This window comes from Sus scrofa, chromosome 13 (genome assembly GCF_000003025.6).
Source record: "Sus scrofa isolate TJ Tabasco breed Duroc chromosome 13, Sscrofa11.1, whole genome shotgun sequence".
Taxonomy (NCBI): Eukaryota; Metazoa; Chordata; class Mammalia; order Artiodactyla; family Suidae; genus Sus; species Sus scrofa.
In genome coordinates this window covers 124,290,504-124,311,805 of record NC_010455.5, presented here as the reverse complement: position 1 = coordinate 124,311,805, position 21,302 = coordinate 124,290,504, and the positions used below count along the sequence as shown (strand labels likewise).

Below are 21,302 nucleotides of genomic sequence, written 5' to 3'. Positions count from 1 at the left end.
ATCAGAGGCTGTGGGCTGACAGAGAAGAACGTGCACCCAGTCTCCAGGGGGCAGGCAGAAAGTTCTATAAAAAGGACAATTTGTCTGTCGATTCTGATTCCTGTTATCTTTGGCATGGCTTTGCATGCCAGCCCTTAACCTTTTGTGGTGTTCCACAGCGGATCAGGAAAAGGGTAAGGCCAGCCTTGAAAGAGCAGGGACTGGGAAAATTCCCAAGAGAGTAGTGTACAGAAGGAGATGAGCTTGAGACCAAGGAGAAGGAGTCAGAGGGAGAACTAGGAGGTGAAAGTCTTTTAGGCCTCCCCGCCCCCACCAGCTGAACAGCACTTTTGACAGACTTTCCTTATTTGTCTATGAAAGGGATTTCAGATCCTTCACGATGGGCTCATGTGTTGCCAGGGCAACAGTGTTCCTGTCGTCACTGCCATGGAAACTCTCTCTGTGGCATAATATAAATATTTTCCTTTAAGAATGAGACGGGGAGTCAAGTGGGTGACAAGCTATTTTCTAATGCTCACGGGCTGTGACCAGAGCCTGCGATGGAGGGGAGGGGAGAGGGGACCAAATTAGCTCAGATTCTATACAGTTCACAGAACAGGCTGTTTTTCCTTGTTTGTTTTTAGATATAAGAGCCAAAAAAAATTGGGGAGAAGGGCAAAGATGTCAACGAAAATAGTCCATAGTTCTGAAGTGGAGAGAGGTAAGAACTTGCTGTTTCTCTTGTTTTTTCTCAGGGATGGTCTGTGAGCAGAGGAAGTACTGAAAGCATCCTCAAGAGTTTCTAAAACCTCCTCTTCCTCCTCAAACTGCCTCCAGTGGAGGAGGAAGTTTTAAGAAAGTATAAGAACACCAGAGATTTCAGGGATGAGACAGTTCAGGTAGCTAAGCAGGAGAGGCAGTTTTTGGCCTCAGATACTGTTTCAGAAACGAGAGCCACAACAATGCTTCTCAGGTTTGCTATCTTGGGAATGTCCCACAGTCTCGAGGCACTGTGGCCATCCCTGGCTGCACTCAGCTTCCTTAGAAGAAACACCTGTCTCCTAGGAGGGGAGACAGGACCAGGGGACCTCCCGGTACCTTCCAGGGTAAGATTCTAAGGTTCCTGGGTTCCTGCTCGCGACAGTTTGATTCTAAGTGTCAACGGGTCTACATCCAAAGATGCCCTGATTTTAGTATTCTAAGAGCCTGTTATCTTAATTGAGTGCAAAGTGAACCCAAGGGCAGCAGCTGTGGCCGGCTGGAGGCACTGGTCACTGCTTGGCTGCTGTGCTAGTCTCTCTATCATCCTTCCCAGGGCCCGGAACTCTGATGTCAAGGCCTCTGCCTGGCACTCCTCCAGCTGGTCTCTGTTGTGGGAGTTTTGCTGGCTTAAATAACTTTTTTAGGAACTTATGATGAAACAGGCTCACGGGAAGCATAGCCAGGCAGCAGCGGTTGACTGGGCCCTCAAAGCAGCCAACATCATCACTCTAGAAAGTTTGCTGACGGGCTTGCGCTGACTTTCCATGGGCTGGTGGAGGGAAAATAATAGCGGTTCTGTGATCAGAGAGCATCCATGGAGGGGCCTGGCCCTGCAACCACTCCACTCCACTCCAGAGGGGGCGGAGGGGGTGGGGGGTTTTGCATGGATACTTAAGCAGCAGCAGGATGAAGAAGTTGATCTGGGAGACTGAGAATGTTCAGGATTGTCATTCTAGCTTATCTCCAGCTCCTGGGGGCTATGTCAATGCTCTCAATTGCGTGATGCCATGCAGGGGCTTTAATCCCCTCAACTCTTGTGTCGTGTTCTGCAGAAGGGGGATAGCACAATTGATGAAACAGACAATAACCAAACCTAGGACATAATCCCAGGGTTAGAAATGGGGCATGTATCCTCATGTAACAATTCTCAAAATGCCAAGGATTCCTTCAGAGCAAGAGGGAGCATTTGAATACATAAAGGAAATACCACCGCCTTCATCACATGGCAAGGTAAATGCTCCAGGATAGGGCTGGTTACCATTTTATTTTAAAGAAATCATCAGGTAAATTCACTGGCGATGGATACTTGGCAAATTATTTTTGGTTTTGTTGGTTTCTCATTGTGAAAACAGCTTTATTGCTGTTTTGGTTTATATAATTAGGATATGCTCTTTGGAATAATTTAAACAATGTTTAAAAGCGGAAGAAAGGATTTAAAAAAAAAATCCTTGGAGTTCCCATCGTGGTGCAGCGGAAACGAATCCGACAAGGAACCATGAGGTTTCAGGTTCGATCCCTGGCCTCGCTCAGTGGGTTAAGGATCCGGTATTGCTATGAGCTGTGGTGTAGGTCACAGATGTGGCTCAGATCTGGCATTGCTGTGGCTCTGGAGTAGGCTGGCAGCTGTAGCTCAGATTAGACCCTTAGCCTGGGAACCTCCACATGCCGCGGGTGCGGCACTGAAAAGACAAAAAAAAAAAAAAAAATCCTTAAAATCTCACCACCCTGAAATGATCCCATTAACTATTTGTTGACAGTATTTTGGATATATATATAAATGTACATATACATGTGTCATTTGACATAAATGAGTCTCTTTCAGACATGCTGTTTTTATTTTGGGAGATTATTTTTTTAGCTGTGGCCTTTTGCCCCCTGACCTCGCTGCTTCCCTTCTGCCTGTCTCTCCCTCACCTTTCTCCCACCCCATCATGCATCAAATCCCCTCCCCCTGCCATTTCTCATTCCAGGTGACCCACCATAACCACCTTGTGGCTGAGGCCCTGGGCCAGAGACTAAGAGACATCCCAAGTCTTCTTATACAAATCTAACTCTTCCTTTTATTGGCTTAGTCTCTGGTGTTTTGTGGGGGTTTTTTGTTTGTTTATTTTCTTTTTTTTTTTTTTGGATTTTAATATTGGTTTCGGTGGGCCACTTGGAAAAATTCATTAAAATATGGTCATAATATCCCCATAGATTGCAAAAAGAGGGACAATTAGGTATAAGAGCATATGGATTATTATATTTTATTTATTTATGTATTCTCTCTCTCTTTTTTTTTTTTTTTTCTTTTTAGGGCTGCACCCATGGCATATGGAGGTTCCCAGGCTAGGGGTCCAATTGGAGCTACAGCTGCCGGCCTACACCACAGCCACAGCAACACCAGATCTGAGCCGAATCTGCGAACTACACCACAGCTCACTGCAATGCCGGATCCTCAAACCACTGATGGAGGCCAGGGATTGAACCGGAAAACTCATGGTTACTAGCTGGATTTATTTTCACTGTGCCACAATGGGAATGCCTGGATTTTTTTATTTTAAAGGTAAAACAAAGCTGATCTCCAAAAAGGTTGCCATTACTTTTCTACTTATAAAAGACAGCATTTAGGGGGATTCTCTCCCCCAATATTATAAGTAGTCATTGGTTTTCTTTTCTTCAACTTTTTGCCATACTGGTGGGGCTCCTGTAACACCTCATGAACTTTAAATGTTGCATCTGATTTTTAGGGGTGCTGGGGTCCCTATGCTTATTGACCACTTTGCCTTTCTGTAAATTGTCTATTCCTAGCTTTTGCTTTTTCTTCTCTACAAGTTTTTTTTTTAACTTTTAATTTGAAATAATTTTAAATTTACAGAAAATAGTCACCTGATATCAGGGGGATATTAGCCTTGATTATTTGCTGAGGTGGTGTCTACGAGGCTTTCTCCACTGCAAGAGAAATTATTTTCCACCAAGTTATGCCTTTCTCTTGATTTCGGAGGAGCTACAATACCCAGCTCTCAAGACAAATCTAAGTATTGCAGCTGACACCAGAGAAATCCCTCCCAGTTATAGGCAAAGGCCAGGCATGGACCGGAATGATTTTGCAAAGTCTGTCGACTTCTCTACACACTGTTATAATAATAATAATAATAACTGCTGATACTTTTTGAGTATTTACTGTATGCCATAGGGAGCCTATGATGCTTTGTCGTTACCGCTTTTCATTGATTTCAAGCAAATCTGTCTCAATCCTTAGCAGTGTTCTTTTTATCAATAATTAAATTTTTTTATTTTATGATTATTTTTTCCATTATAGTTGATTTACCATGTTCCATCAATTTCTACTGTACAGCAAAGTGACCCAGTCACACACATATATATTTTTAAATCAAAGTAACATATGTTCATGACTTGAAAGTCAAATGGTACTTAAAGGCCTATATTGAAAACACCAGTCCCTTATCCATTCTTTGCAACCCTCCTATCCTCTAACCTTGCTCTCTAGAGGCTACTACCCACAACCCTTTTAGCTAGTTTTTCCGCCTCCAATTCTTCTCTAATTTCTAATCAATTTTAGCCATTTCCTATCAACTTCCTACCCATTTTTCCTGTTCTATCTCCCAAACATAGCTATATCACAGTATTTGGTTAAACTGACACCAATTTAACCAAACATCATTAAATATTTGATTAAATATTAACCATAAATATGGTTATATTTCATTATTTTGGTTATGCAAGTATTTTTCCGAGTATTGAGCCAAGTAATGAGTTAGATTATGCTTCTAATTTTGTGTGGCCCTTGTATTTCCTGGAGTTATAATTATTTTGTTTTACATTTGCCTGCTTTTCTACAATCTATTATTTTTCCCCCAAATGTTCCATCATTTGTGACTCCAATTAATTAAATTTTCCATATGTTTGATTATATCAATTCCACTGACTTTTTTCCCCTAGGGACTCCCTTGTTCTATGATTGGTCCTTTCTCATACTGTTCTTTTTTCTTTTCTTTTTCTTTTTGGCTGTACTTGTGGCACATGAAAGTTCCTGGGCGAGGGATTGAACCCATGCCTTAGCAGTGACCCAAGCCACTGCAGAGACACGCCAGATTCTTAACCCTCTGCACCATAGCAGGAACTCGACCTCGTTCTTATTTTGTAATGCAGTATCATCATTTTTTTTATAATACTTTTTTTTTTTGATTGCACCTGCAGCATGTGGAAGTTCCCAGGCCAGAGATCAAACTTGAGCCACAGCAGTAACGCAAGCCATAGTAATGACAAGGCCAATTCCTTAGTGGTTAGGCCACCAGGGAACTGTGCAATAATATTTCTTATGCTCTCTATATTGTCTGTTTTCTTCTATTGTATCTGATTTTGTCTCTTTCAGTTGTAGGCACTCTTCAACATGTCAGATCTTTGGCTATCTCTATTCACTTTAAGACTGAAGCACCGAAAACTACCAGGAAGCTCCAGAGCATGTGGATATGGGTATGTGGACAGAGCCATCAACTGACTGGCTTTTCTTTAGGATTTTCAACACTGAGCCAAAATTTTTGGAGGGATAGATGCAAATATCAATTCTCTGGTTATCTGGGATGGGGAAGAGATCTGGTTCCCTACACACTATATGCAGACTTTCACACAGTGGCTCTTGCTTTCTGATCAGAGTCTCATGCCTTTTTCTCAGTGGAGTCTCCAAATCCTAAATCTCTCAAGAGTCTGTGGTTCTACTCAATGCCAGAGTTTTCTATGACAGACCCTTAAGTTATAGTCTGCTCCTTCCTGCAAAGCTGGTGACCACTATTTCATCTGCTTTCCATCCTCCAAAAGCTCATTTAAATGTCATGTCTGTTGTTGCCCTCCTGTTCTCTATGTTCTTGGGTCCATTTTTACTCCTTTATTGTCATTTTGGCAAAATTTTGGTAGAGCCACACCTGTGGCCAATCAACACTTTAAGACTAAAACTCATCACATGAGAACTGAAAACACTGATCCTCAAGAAAGAAAGCAATTAGGGACTTGATTTCTTTCTCTCAGAAAGCTTCTTGCCACCTACACAAATGTGTCTACTTAACTTTCTCAGAGAAATAATTTCTCTAGGCCAAAAGCTCTGAGTGGGTAGACATTAACAACTAAAAGACATATCCTGTTATACTGACAAGTGGAGGGGCTTAGGAGGGGAGAGAGGGAGAAAATGAAATGTGGCAAGCATTGAAAGAAAGGGAGCCGAGGAGGCAATGAGAGATTGCATAGCCTAGAGGAGATGAGAGGAACAAAGAATTCCATGCCACTTTATGCAGCAAAGCTCTGCTACTTTCCATTCTTAATAACACATCTTAACTTACATTTATATTATTTTACACCTGGACTGTTACAAGTGTCTCCCAACAGATAGTCCTCCTGTTCCTCTTGGCTCCCATAAATCCATCACCATATGGTTACGTCACACTCTTGTTTAAAATCCTTTACTGGCTCTCATTGACCTCAGCATGAGGGCCTAGTCACGTCTGACACACAAAGTCTTCTGTTACCTGGCCTCTGTTTGCCTCTCCAGCCTCATCTTTCTCTACTTCCTGCCATGTAGTTTTTCCCTTCAATCTTCTTGTGTTCTCCCTTCAACCTGCAATTCCCCTTGCTTGCTTAGTGCCTGGTCATTCTCTAAGATGCTCAGACATTGCTCACTGACCTCAGAAAGTCCCACCACCACCTCTTCCTCTGTGTTAGGTGTTCCTCACTGGGCTTTCATAAAAACCTATGCTTCTACATCCACATTTGTTTGTGTATGTGTGTGAGTGCATAGGTGTGCACATGTGTTTAAATAGTTATCTGTTTACTATGTGCTCCCTAGTCTAACATTCTCAAGGGAAAAAAAACCCAAAAACCTGCATCTTTGATCTCTGAAACTCTATCACATAATACCTTGCACATAATAGGCACAGTACTGAATGAATTAATGAATGATTGAGCAAATGAATGAATTAATTTCAGAAGGAGTCATCTGGATGGGGTAACTTAAAAAGCTTTCAGAGTTCCCACTGTGGTTTAGTGGTAATGAACCTGACTAGTATCCATGAGGACATGAGTTCAATCCCTAGCCCCCCTCAGTGGATTGAAGATTTGGCATTGCCATGAGCTGCAGTGTAGGTCACAGACACAGCTCAGATCTGGTATTGGAATAGCTGTGGCACAGGTAGCTGCAGCTCCAATTCAACCCCTAACCTGGGAACCTCCATATGCCACAGTGCAGCCCTAAAAAGACCAAAAAAAAAGTTTCAATCAGGGGGCTGTTCTAGAGGTAGAGTTAAGCCTCAATCTGGGTCATTGCCTGCAGAGTCAATTCTGAAGGACCTCACTGAATAAATAAAAAAATATGTTGTCATACCTCCCTCCAAAATAAATTTCTGATGGATCAAAGACTTAATTTTGAAAGAGAGAAAGAGCCATGACAATACCAGAAGAAAGCCTGTGAGAATGTTATATTTTAGAGTGGAGAATGTTTTTCTAATGAGAAAATTTAAAGAACTGCGGTTTCAACTACATATTTCTTTAACTACATGAAAAAAACATCCCATGAACCAAGTCAAATGACTAGCTGCAAAGACTATTTATAACATGTATAAGAAAGGGCTAATTTCCTTATTAAATATAAAGGGTCACTATAATGAGAAGACTTATAATCCAATAGAGAAATGAGCAAAGGCCAAGAACAGAGAGCCCACATATAAGGAAATACAAAGGAAATTTAGATGATTTTAAAGGTGCCCAATTTTATTTACAGTAAGAAAAATAGACTAAATATTTGGGGATTCCATCCTCACTTGGATCAGCAAAGATTAATCTGGTTTGCAAGGATGGGATGAAACAGGCATTCTTACACATTGTTGGTAGGGGATGTAAATTGATACAAATTTTGAAAAGGACACTTTGCCAGTATGTATTAAAAGTGAAAACGCACATGCTTTTGATCTGGCATTTGTACTTCTAGGTGTACCTTACATCTAGGAGTATAAATTTAGATGTACTGGGCTATCTATTGCATTAATTAACAAATATTAAGTGCATGTTATGTGTAAAACTTTGTCTAAGGGTTAGAGGTTATAATGGTGAGCAAAACAGAGAAAGATCAAGATGGCAGGAGAGTAAGACATCACACTCACCTTCTCCCACAAACACATAAAAAAAAAACCATATTTACATGTAAAATCATAAACACAGAACATCTACTGAATGCTGGTAGAACTTAAACCTCCAAAAAGGGCAAGAAACCCTCCACATAACCGGGTAGAACAAAAGAAAAAGAGAGAGAGAAGAATCAGGACGGGACTAGCACTCTGAGAGGGAGCTGTTAAAGAGGAAAAGAACCCACAACCTGGGAAGCCACCTTATTGACAGGGAGATCAGCTGAGATGGAAGGACTTCAAAGTCACTGAGAAAAGCACAGCAGCTGGACTGAGGAGGACAAAGCAGAGTGAGAGCTGCACAGATCATCTGCACCACTGCCCCGGATATTACAGCCTGAGACGCTCGGGGGTGGGGGCTGGATGTGGAGACTCAGGCTCTGGAGGTCAGTTCCAGGGAAAGGACTATGGTTGGCTGTGTGGAGACAGCCTGAGGGTCTAGGGAGTGGTGTGCCATGGGTTAGCAAATGGAACACCACAGCCAAGGGAACCTGGGAGATGGGCTGGGCCTGTAGGAGAAGCAAGCTGCCATTGTTGGGGAGGGTGAGAGGAGGAGGGGAGGACCGCCATAGGAATCTCTTTCCCTGTGCATGTGCAGGCTCTCAGAGGGCAGGGTGCCTCTGGTGAGGCTAAGGGTGGCAAAAGGGCACTTGCTTGGGCTGCAGGAGACCTGGCACCTCTTCTTTGGGGTATGGGTGGCTGGGTACCTCTTATGTGGGCTAAGGGCAGTTGGGGAGTAAGTGTGACATGGTGCCTTTTGTGTGATCTACAGGTGGTGGGAATAAACCATAGCAGTCATCTCAGAAACTGGAGGGGGGCATGGCCTGCCACCACTAGGGGTCTGTGAACAGGCTCCACCTGCCACCCTAGTCACTTTAGAGGATGGCAAAAAGGGCACTGCAACAGAGCACCACCCAATGTTGCTCTCACTCCCCTGGGAACATACCTGCCCTGCTGCTGCCACCACCAAAAGTTCCAGGCAGTGCCCACACATGCCTGATCACTGTAACTTCCCAGGACCCTGCAACTAGGAGCAGGCTATGCAGCACCTCCTGCATGGGCTAAGTGGGACAGAGTGATTCTTCCATGGTTTCCATGGTGGTGAGGGCAAACCGCTACAGCTTTCTCTGAGTCCAGAGGTGGGCATGACCTGCCACCACTAGGGGTCCGTGAACAGGTACCACTTGTGGCCCCGGTTACCTCAGAGGGCAACAGAGATGAGGACATTGCAACCAGACACCACCCATTATTGCTCTCCCTCCCCTGGGAACTCACACACCCTTCTGCTACCACTGCCAAATGCTCTGGGCATCACCTAAATCTGCCTGAGTCTCATTACCACTTCCCAGGGCCCTGCAACTAGGAGTAGTCTGCACCACCCTACCCATTGCCTCCTTCTTCTTGGAAACACACTCAGCACCCTGGGGCCGACAGCCTGCTCACACAAAAGAAAGAGACAGCAAATATCCAAACTCCCATGCCAAAAATTAATAATAACCCCCTGCAGAATACAAAGGGCTGCTCTTGCATAGAAATAGCCCTCCAAGACTACAGTAGTTGCTTTCAGTAAACTCACAGAATAAGAAAAATATAAGCAAATGAAGAAGCTCAGGAACCATTCTCAGTTAAAAGAACAGGAGTATTCACCTGAAGCAGCAAATAATGACACAGACCTCTGCAGTCTAACAGACACTGAATTCAAAAAGGAGATAATGAAAATACTGAAGGAATTAAGGGTGCATATGAAGGAATTAGGAGCAGATGTAAACAGTAATGCAGATTACTTTAGACAGGAACTAGAAAATATAAGGAGGAGCCAAGAAAAATTGGAAAATTCATTTGCAGAGATGCAAACTGAGCTAAAGGCACCAAAGAGCAGAATGAATAATGCAGAGGAAAGAACAAGTGACTTGGAAGATAGAATAATGGAAATCACCCAATCAGGAAAGCAGACAGAAAACCAAATGAAAAAACATGAAAGGAATATAAGAGGTCTATGGGATAATATAAAGTGGTAATAAGGATTCCAGAAGGAGTAGAAAAACAAAAGGGGATTGAAAATACATTTGAGGGGAGTTCCTGTCATGGCTCAGTGTTTAACAAATCCAACTAGGAACCATGAGGTTTGGGGTTCGATCCCTGTCCTCGCTCAGTGGGTTAAGGATCTGGCGTTGCCTTGAGCTGTGGCGTAGGTTGCAGATGCGGCTCAGATCCTGTGTTGCTGTGGCTCTGGCGAAAGCCGGTGGCCTTCTGATTAGACCCCTAGCCCGGGAACCTGCATATGCCACGGAAGCGGCCCTGGAAAAGGCAAAAAAAAACCAAAACCAAAAACAAAATATATTTGAGGAAATTATGGCTGAAAACTTTCCAAATCTAAGGAAACAGATATCAAGATACAGGAAGCACAGAGGGCCCCAAACAAGTTGAACCCAAATAGGCCCACACCGAGACATATTATAATACAAATGGCAAAAGTTAAAGATAAAGAGAGGATTGTAAAGGCAGCAAGAGAAAAAGCGTTAATTATAAGGGAACCCCCATAAGGCTATCAGCTGATTTCTCTACATTAACACTATAGGGTAGAAGCGGCAAGATATATTCAAAGTTCTAAAAGGGAAAAATTTGCAGCCTAGAATAGTCTCCCAGCAAGAATATCATTTAAAATAGAAGGAGAAATAAAGAGTTTATCCAACAAACAAAAACTAAAAGAGTACAGCAATACTAAACCCATTCTAAAAGAAATACTGAAAGGGCTTTTCTAAATAAAAAAAAAGAATAGGATGGAGGAAATGACAATTGGAAAGCAATCATTTAAATAAGCCAGGATACAGATCTAAAAGGAAAAAAAAAAACCTATTGTAAAAGTGACAATAAACACAAGGAACAGTAAAAGGACATACATGAAGATGTCAAAAAAGGACTTCAAAATCATAAAATGTAGAGAAGGAAAAGTAAGAAAATCTAGACTCTTTTAGAATGTGTTTGAGCCTATATGACGATCAGGCTAAAGCAAGCAGATATAGGAAGGGGTTAACATACTTGAAAAACAGGGCAACTACAAATCAAACCAAACATTACATTCACAAAAACTAAAAACAAAAGGGCACAAGCATAAAACAAAAGGAAATCATCCAACCAAAAAAAAAGAAAGGAACAAAGGAGAAACATAGAATCACTGGAAAAATAGGTTTAAAATGGCAACAAAGACATATTTATGAGTAATTACCTTAAATGTCAATGGACTGAATGCTCCAATCAAAAGACATAGAGTGGCAGATTGGATTAAAAAAGCAAGAGCCTACATGCTGTTTACAAAAGACTCACCTTAGGGCAAAGATACATATAAATTGAAAGTGAGAGGATGGGAAAAGATACTTCATGGCAATGGAAAAGACAGGAAAGCAGGAGTTGCAATACTCATATCAGGCAAAATAGACTTTAAAACAAAGGCCATAAAAAATACAAAGAAGAACACTATTTAATTATAAAAGGATCCAGTCAAGAAAGGGGGTATTACAATTGTCAATATATATGCCCTCATATGGGAGCACCCAGATACATACAGCAAATACCAGCAGACATAAAAGAAGAAATTAATGTGAATACAATAATAGTAGGAGACTCTAACACTTCACTCACATTTACTGACAGATCCTCTAGACAGAAAATCAATAAGGCAACAGAGATCCTAAAGGACACAATAGAAAAGTTAGACTTAGTTGACATTTTCAGGACGTTATATCTAAAAAAATCAGAATATACTTTCTTTTCAAGTGCATATGGAATATTCTCGAGAATTGACCACATACTGGGGCATAAACTAATCTTTTTTTTTTTTTTTTTTTTTTTTTTTGTCTTGTCTTGTCTTTTCTAGGGCCGCACCTGCATCATATGGAGGTTCCCAGGCTAGGGGTCTAATCAGAGCTGTAGCCTCCAGCCTATGCCAGAGCCACAGCAATGCCAGATCCAAGCCAGGTCTGTGACCTACACCACAGCTCACAGCAATGCCAGATCCTTACCCCACTGAGCAAGACCAGGGACCGAACCCCAAACCTCATGGTTTAGTCGGATTCGTTAACCACTGAGCCATGACGGCAACTCCCACAAAAGTAATCTTAACAAATTTAAAAGTATAGATATTATTTCAAGTAACCACAATGGCATGAAAGTAGAAATCAACTACGGGAAAAGAAATGAGAAAAAACTGACTACATGGAGACCAAACAACATGCTACTAAAAAACCAATGAATCAATGAGGAAGTCAAAAAGGAAATTAAAAAATACCTTGAGATAAATGATAATGAAAACACAACCATTCAAAATCTATGGGATGCCACAAAAAGCAGTGCCTAGAGGGAAAGTTCATTTCAAGACAGGCCTTCCTCAAAAAAGAATAAAAATCTCAAATCGACAACTTAACACACCACCTAGAATTAGAAAAAGAAGAAAAAAAAAAAAACCCTAAAGTCAGCAAAAGAAAGGAAATCATAAAGATCAGAGAGGAAATTAATAAAATAGAGATTCAAAAAAACAATAGAAAAAAATCAATAAAACCAAGAGCTGGCTCTTTGAAAGGGTAAACAAAACTGACAAACCTCTGGCCAGACTCACCAAGAAGAGGAGAGAAAGAACCCAAATAAACAAAATAAGAAATGAAAAAAGGAGAAACCTTAATGTATACTACAGAAATACAAAACACTGGAGTTCCTGTTATGGCACAATTGTTACTGAATCCGACTAGGAACCATGAGGTTGTGGGTTCTATCCCTGGCCTTGCTCAGTGGGGTAATGATCTGGCATTGCCACGAGCTGTGGTGTAGGTCGCAGATTTGGCTCAGATCTGGCATTGCTGTGGCTGTGGCATAGGCCGGTGGCTACAGCTCCGATTAGACCCCTAGCCTGGGAACTCTATATGCTGCAGGAGTGGCCCTATAAAAGGCAAAAAGACAAAAAGAAAAAAAAAAAGAAATACAAAACACCATAAGGGAATACCTTGAACAATTATATACTAACACATTTGACAACTTAGAAGAAACGGACAACTTTCTAGAGACTTACAGCCTGCCAAAACTGAATCAATAAGAAATAGATCATCTGAACAGATGGATCACTAGAAATGAAATTGACTATGTAATAAAAACATTCTCTACAAACCAAAGTCCAGGACCAGATGGCTTCTAACAAACATGCAATGGAGAACTTATACCCATTCCTCTTCAACTATTCCAAAAGTTTGAAGAAGGAACACTTCCAAAGACATCCTATGAAGCCACCATTACCCTAATACCAAAACAAGAGAAAGATACTACCAAAAAAGAAAATTATGGGCCAATATATTTGATGAATATAGATGCAAAAATTCTGAACAAAATTTTAGCCAACCAAATCCAACAACATATAAAAAAGATCATACACCATGACCAAATGGGATCCATCCCAGGTTCACAAGGATGGTTCAACATATGCAAATCAGTCAACATCATACACCACATTAACAAAAGAAAAGTCAAAAACCATATGATCATCTCAATAGATGCAGAAAAAGCACTTGACAAAGTCCAACATCCATTCATGATGAAAACTCTTACCAAAGTGGGTGTAGAGGGAACATACCTTAACATAATCAAAGCCATTTATGACAAACCCACAGCAAATATAATACTCAATGAAGAAAAGCTGAAAGTCTTCCCACTAAAATCTGGAACAAGACAAGGATGCCCACTCTCACCACTTTTATTCAATATAGTATTGGAAGTCCTAGCTACAGCAATAAGACAAACAAAAGAAATAAAAAGAATCCAAATTGAAAGAGAACAGGTAAAACTATCACTGTATGCAGATGACATGATACTATATATGGAAAACCCTAAAGACTCAACCCAGAAACTACTCAAACTGATCAACAAATTCAGCAAAGTAATAGGATACAAGACTAACATTTAGAAATAAGTTGCATTCCTGTATACTAACAATGAAATATTAGAAAAGGAATATAAAAATACAATAACTTTTAAAATTGCACCACAAAAAATTAAGTACCTAGGAATAAATCTGACCAAGGAGGTGAAAGATTTATACGCTGAAAACTATAAAGCATTAATCAAGAGAATTAAAGAGAATTCAAAGAAATGGAAAGATATCCCAGGCTCTTGGATTGGAAGAATTAATATCATAAAAATGGCCATACTACCCACAGCAATCTACTGATTCAATGCAATCCCTATCAAATTACCCATGACATTTTTCACAGAACTAGAACAAACAATACAAAAATTCATATGGAACCACGAAAGACCCAGAATTGCAAATCTGAGGAAAAAAAACCAAGCAGGAGGCATAACTCTCCCAGACTTCAGGCAATTTTACAAAGCTGCAGTAATTAAGACAGTGTGGTACTGGTATCAAGACAGATATACAGACCAATGAAACAGAATAGAGAACCCAGAAATAAACCCAGACACCTACAGTCAGTTAGTCCTCAGCCAAGGAGACAAGAATATAAAATGGGAAAAAGACAGTCTTTTCAGCAAGTAGTGCTGGGAAAACTGGACAGCTGCATGTAAATCCATGAAACTGGAACACACCCTTACACCATACACAAAATAAACTCAAAATGGCTTAAAGACTTAAACTTAAGACAAGACACCATCAAACTCCCAGGAGAGAACATAGGCAAAACATTCTCTGACATCAATCATACAAATGTTTTCTTAGGTCTCCCAAGGCAACAGAAATGAAAGCAAAAATAAACCAATGGGACCTAATCAAATTGGGAAGCTTTTGCACAGCAAAGCAAACCATAAAAAAAACCAAAAAGACTGTCTCAGAATGGGAGAAAATAATTTCAAAAGATGCAACTAATGAAGGCTTAATCTCTAAAATATACAAACTTATAAAGCTCAACAACAAAAAAATGGGAAAAGACCTGAAGAGACATTTCTCCAAGAAGATATACAGATGGCCAACAAGCACATGAAAAAATGCTCAACATCACTAATTATTAGAGAACTGCAAATAAAAACTACAATTAGGTACCACCTCACACCAGTCAGAATGGATATCATTAACAAGTCAACAAATAACAAATGCTGGAGAGGGTGTGGAAAAAAAGGGTACCCTCCAGCACTGTTGGTGGGAATGTAAATTGGTGCAACCACTGTGGAAAATAGTATGGAGATACCTTAGAAAACTAAATATAGACTACCACATGACCCAGAAATCCCACTCTTGGGCACATACGCAGACAAAACTTTCCTTGAAAAAGATACATGCACCCGTATGTTCACTGCAGCATTATTCACAATAGCCAAGACATGGAAACAATCTAAATGTCCATCAACAGATGAATGGATTAAGAACATGTGGAACAGATACACAGCCATAAAAAAATAATGCCATTTGCAGCAACATGGATGGAACTACAGACTCTCATACTAAATGAAGTAAGTCAGAAAGAGAAAGACAAATATCATATGATATCACTTATATCTGGAATCTAATATATGGCACAAATGAACATTTCCACAGAAAAGAAACTCATGGACTTGGAGAACAGACTTGTGGTTGCCAAGGGGGAGGAGGAAGGAGTGGGATGGACTGGGAGTTTTGGGTTAATAGATGCAAACTATTGCCTTTGGAATGGATAAGCAATGGGATCCTGCTGTATAGCACTGGAAACTATATCTAGTCACTTCTGATGGAACATGATGGAGGATAATGTGAGAAAAAGAATATATATATATATATATATAGTTACATATATATACATACATGTGTATGACTGGGTCACTTTGCTGTACAGCAGAAATTGATAGACACTGTAAATCAACTGTGATGAAAAAAATAAAAATCGTATAAAAAATAACGGTGAGCAAAACAAACAAGGCTTCTGCTCTCAGGAAACATGCAACCTTTGCCGACACACAGACACTAGATAATTAGTTGTGTTACTTAGGTGAGAGCTATGAGAGCCTACGAGAATATACCTAAAAGGAAACTGACAGGAATCCTGGAAGGCTTCTTTATATGAGATATTGTGAACTGCATTCAGAGGGTTAAAACTTAGGGGAGACAAAGCAAACAACCACAACCAAATTGTCAACTGTGGTGGTTTGACATAACACAAGGGTTTTAAGTAACATGCATTCTTATTGTCTATCCTTTTCTACCTTGTCAAAAATCAATGCAATTTATGGAAGTTTCCTGATGGCCTAGTAGGTTAAAGATCCGGCATTGTCACTATTGTGGCTCCAGTTACTTCTGTGGCGCAAGTTTGATCCCTGGCCTGAGAACTTCTGCACACCATGGGCACAGCCCCCCCCAACCCCCCCAAAAAAATCAATGCAATTTTAAGAAGGAAAGAGGCACTTAACTTCTTTATGCATCAATGTCATTCTCTGTAAAATAGGAATAATAGCACACTGGTAGGATTGTTGTGAGGGTTGAATAAAATAATGAATGGGTTCCTACCAAGGAGGAGCAGTGCAAAAAGACTGACCTGTTCATTCATGTCATTTGAGGCAAAATAACTGATTAAGAACCAAGAACTCAGCAGAGTTCCCCTCGTGGCTCAGTGTAAATGAATCTGACTAGCATCCATAAGGATGTAGGTTTGGTCCCTGGCCTTGCTCAATAGGTTAAGGATCCTGCATTGCTGTGGCTGTGGTGTAGGCCAGCAGCTACAGCTCCGATTCAACCCCTAGCCTGGGAACCTCTATATGCCTCAAGTGCAGCCCCCCCTCCCCCCAAAAAAAACCCTAAGAACTCCTCCTGCCCATAGACAAAACCACATTTAACCTATTCCACACAGGGGATATCTTTTCTTTAAGATCTCAAGAAGAAAACATAACATTTTTTTTTCAGTAAACCCATCCAGGGTTAAGCAGTAAATGAATAATTCTCAGTGTGTTCAAATAATAAGAGCTTAGAGCTAAAAGCCTAGGAAATAATCAGGCGCAGGAAGCAAGTCCAGGGATGTGCCCGTGGTGCACCCACTGGTGTACGGCAGCATTCTTTCTCCATTACTGTTCATCCTCATAGTTAGCTGAGATCCTCTGGCTGAGATTTTTCTCCTTTGTGCAGAATATCTAAGGGATCCCATTGTGGCTCAGTGGTTAAGAACACAGACTTAGTGACATGAGGATGTGGGTTCAATCCCTGGCCTTGCTCAATGTGTTAAGGATCTGGTTTTTCTGTGTGCTGCAGTGTAGGTCACAGATGCAGCTCTGATCTGGTGTTGCTGTGGCTGTGGTGTAGGCCAGCAGCTGCAGCTCCAATTCGACCCCTGGCCTAGGAACTTCCATACGCCTCAGATGTGGCCAAAAAAAGAGAGTATCTAGTCATTGTTCCCATGTCCGTAATGCCTAGGCTTTGGAGGGGGCTGGATGCTAGAATAAGATCAATATTATACATGTACCCTGTCCTCAAAGGCTTTAAAACTACACACACACATACCCACAAACCTATAATGTAAAAGAATCTGAAAAAGAATATGTATGTATAACAGAATCACTTTTCCGTACACCTGAAACTAACACAACATTATAAATCAACTATATGTGAATAAAAAAATCAAAATAAAAAAATGAAATTAATGGGTACAAGATGTAGACAAAGGGCAATTAGGAATCAGTTCAGCACAGTGGGTAATAAAGTACTTTCTTATGTGGCACGGAAAATCTTCAAACAAATGTCGTCCTTTGGCGTTCTCTCTAGACAGAAAGGCAATACTTCATTGTAATTTCAGGTGTTACTTGGCTTCTGACATCAAGGTCAGACTCTTTTTCTGAAACATCCTCAGACAAATTTCTCAAATATCAGGCCATATCACAGAATACCTCAGGGAAGCTCTGGGCGTTTTTAGGGCAAAATATAAAATACAAGGTCGAGAACGCAGCAAATTCTTTTTCTTTTTTTTCTTTTTTTTTTTTCAGCCATGGGGTGGTGAGGGATCTTAGTTCCAAGACCAGGGATCGAACCCAGGCCACCGTGGTGAAAGCGCCAAGTCCTAACCACTAGACCACCCAGCAACTCCCCTGAACATAGTAAGTCCTTGATCAGTGTTTTATGATTTGTGATTGGATGAATTTAATGCCTTTTATAATTTGCTGGAGTTCCCGTTGTGGCTCAGTGGTCAGCGGTAATGAACCCGCCTAGTATCCATTGAGGATTTGGGTTCCATCCCTGGCCTCAATTGGTGGGTTAAGGATCTGGTGTTGTCATGAGCTGTGACATAGGTCGAAGATACAGCTAGAATCCCACACTGCTGTGGCTGTGGTGTAAGCCGGCAGATGTAGCTTCCATTCAGCCCCTAGCCTGAGAACTTCCATATGCCACAAGGGTTGCCCTAAAAATGAAATAAAATTAATTATAAAAAAAAGAATTTGCCTTCTTCGGGGGAACCAAGGTCTATTTTGTATTTATAATTTGGTTCCTAAGTATTTCCCAGTCAAAATCACACTACAGCCCGGGAAGCTCCCAATTCACGATCCCATTCTTGGATGACAGGAGAGGAGGATAGGAAGGAAGTGGGGGTGGGAGAGCTGCCCTGGGACTGTAGGTTAGAGGCCAGGTCCTTGGGAGTCACCCATCTCCTTGGTTCAATCCTGCTTTATGTAACGCATGGGAATCACCTGGGAAATCTTTTTAAAATGTTGATTCCTGGGTCTGCACCCAAATCCATTAAATCAAAATCTCCCACATAAGACCCAGGCAACAGTATTTTTTTAAAGTTCCCCAAGTAATTGTAATGTGCAGCCTGGGTTGAAAACCACTGGCTTTGTCCTTCACTTTCCATTCATTTATACAGCAAATATTTATTGAGTGTCTACTACATGCCAGGCATTTTTTTTTTTTTAGGTGCTGGGGACTGAGTGCTGAACTAAGCAGACAAAGACCCCAGCCTTCATGAAACTCGCTGTCTTCATGTTTCACCCACAGATGCTTGGGGTGCATCAGAGTCTTTAGAAACAAGAGGATCCCATTCTAATGCAGGTCCCAGCAAAGTGCAGGAGGGAGAAGGAGAAAACAAATGTAATAAATGCCTCCTTCCTGCCAACTGGTCAATTTTGGAAATTTGCACCTCAAAGTAGATGGTTTCACATGCCGTGCCCACCCCCCCTTCTTGCCCCCCACTGGAGCAGCAGGTGAGAACCATGGGAGTAGATCCAGGGAAAGGCAAATGGTGCAGATCTTTGATGAGGCTGGAGAGGGGTGGAGGGAGGGTGAAAAGCCCCAGGAGAACTCCAACTCCCACAGGGAGGCTTTAAAAGGCATCTTTCTCTTGAAGATCAAAAAATCATGAAGCTTGGGAGGAATCTTAGAGCTCATATCTCCCAACCCTCTGTGACAAGGACACATCGGGCTGGAGGGGAGAGGGGACCTCTCAGGTCCAGCGGCCAGCTAGTACAAAATTGGGGAACAAGGAGTCCCAGGGCTCGATGCTCTTCCTCCTCAGGGAGCCACGGACCTGGAGGAAAACGTGATGCTCCCAAAGCAGGCACAGCCCCTGACCCACCTTCACCTGATCTTACCCCCTGACTTACTGTGGCCCCTCCTGCAAGGGATGGAACATTGCAGGAGGGCCAGGCCCACCCAGTGAGCAACCTCATTCCAGGGACCTGTGGCCTTGGGCTCTCCAGGTGCCCTGGGGCAGGCACTGCTCCTCTAGCCTAAACTGGGAAAATGGAAACGTCCCCCAGTTGTTCAGAGGTGGCCCTTAGCCTGGTGTTAGGAGGCTGCCTCACTCAGACCCTCTTCTCAGCAACGAGTCTTCCTCTTTCCCACTTTGAAGATGACAACAGCATCATCTGGGTCCTTCCTATACATACTCCAGGAGGCCGTGAGACTCAGAAGGTAACTTGGTAATGGGGCCTGCATCTCACCTGTCTACCCACAGAAAGCCTGTCAGCAAAGGGGGAATCCCTCCCTCTGCTCCATTCATTTCATTCCATCCTGCGAACATTTGCTGTGACAGGTGCTGGTGGAAGAGGAAAATGAGAGACCGTCCCTATTCTCAAGAATCATAATTTAACCAGCAGGGCATACACACAGACTTCACAGAGAGTGGTTTTCCCTTCCATCCTCCAGTCCATCATCTAGTTCTCCCCTTCTCGAGCAGCAGCCCCTCCCTGCCCTGCAATTCTGTAGAGATCCCAGTCATGATATCCTGGTGTTCTGCCCTGGGGTCCATGTGGAAGCTGGAGAATGTTGGGCTCAGTGTCACCAATAGACCTGTTGTGTTTGATCCATGTGGGGTTTTATTTTTATTTTTGTTTTTGTTTTTTGGTCTTTTTGGGGCCACCCCCGAGGCATATGGAGATTCCCAGGTTAGAGATGGAATCAGAGCTGTAGCCACTGGCCTACACCACAGCCACAGCAATGTCAGATCCGAGCTCTGTCTGTGACCTACACTGCAGCTCACGGCAATGACAGATCCTTAACCCACTGAGTGAGGCCAGGAATCGAACCTGTGTCCTCATGGATGCTAGTCAGATTCCTTTCCACTGAGCCACGACGGGAACTCCCCCCCCCTTTTTTATTTGTTTATTTTTTAATTCAAGCCAACTTTTAAACATTTGGAAGTTTCATATAAAAATAATGATCACAAGTTTGTCTTAAAAATAGGGAACCCTGGCAACATTGGGCCTTTGCTGAACTGGAGCTGAAAGCATCTGCCCCCTTAATGAAGAAATCAGTTCATCCACAAAACTACAGGATTGCATGTCAAGAGGGCAAGAAAGGAAATGAGGCTCATCCAGCTGATGCGTCCTTTCCTTAACATCTGATGGGATGGACCTTGTGGCCCTTTCCAAATCTATTTTATGATTAACTATTTCATGCTCTTATAAAGTATGCCAGCTTTTGATTCCAAGGCTGTGCTTGGCTTTGCCAGCCTGAGTGTCGGGACACCCTCCCTGCTCTGATGATCACCAGGTGATTCTTGGCAGGGTCATGATTTGCCTTTGTTTATAAAATAAAACTTGTGATTTTGTTCTTTTAGGGAAATGGGGTATAGTGAGTGTCCAGCTACTGGATACATCCCCCATCTGTCCTGCAATCATACTCCTATTACACAATAAAGACTTATTTTGAATTATAAATCTTATATTCCATACTCCCCTTTAGACAAACATAGACGTTTTAGTTTGACACAATCCCTGCTAGTATTTATTGCCTCCTTAATGCTGGGGTTGACTTTTGGTTGCCTTTTATTATCATCCTCCTATTGTTAAACAATTGTGCTTTTTTTTATGATAGTGAAATATTTTTCTTTACGCATATTCTCATGTCTCCCTAAAGGTGGTAAGGCTGAAAGCTAGACAGAGGAAGCCATGTACCTAAAAAAACTAGAAGGTATTTCTTTGTGGAATAAAAGCTTTTTATATGCTTTATAT

The 21,302-nt window shown here is 41.7% G+C and overlaps 1 long non-coding RNA gene across 1 annotated transcript; it reads left to right on the top strand.

Annotated features, from left to right (window-relative positions):
* Nucleotides 203-21,013, top strand: LOC106507401. The gene is made up of 4 exons (XR_001303355.2): nt 203-700; nt 5,117-5,217; nt 17,841-17,951; nt 18,766-21,013. It is a non-coding gene; the product is annotated as an uncharacterized LOC106507401 (long non-coding RNA).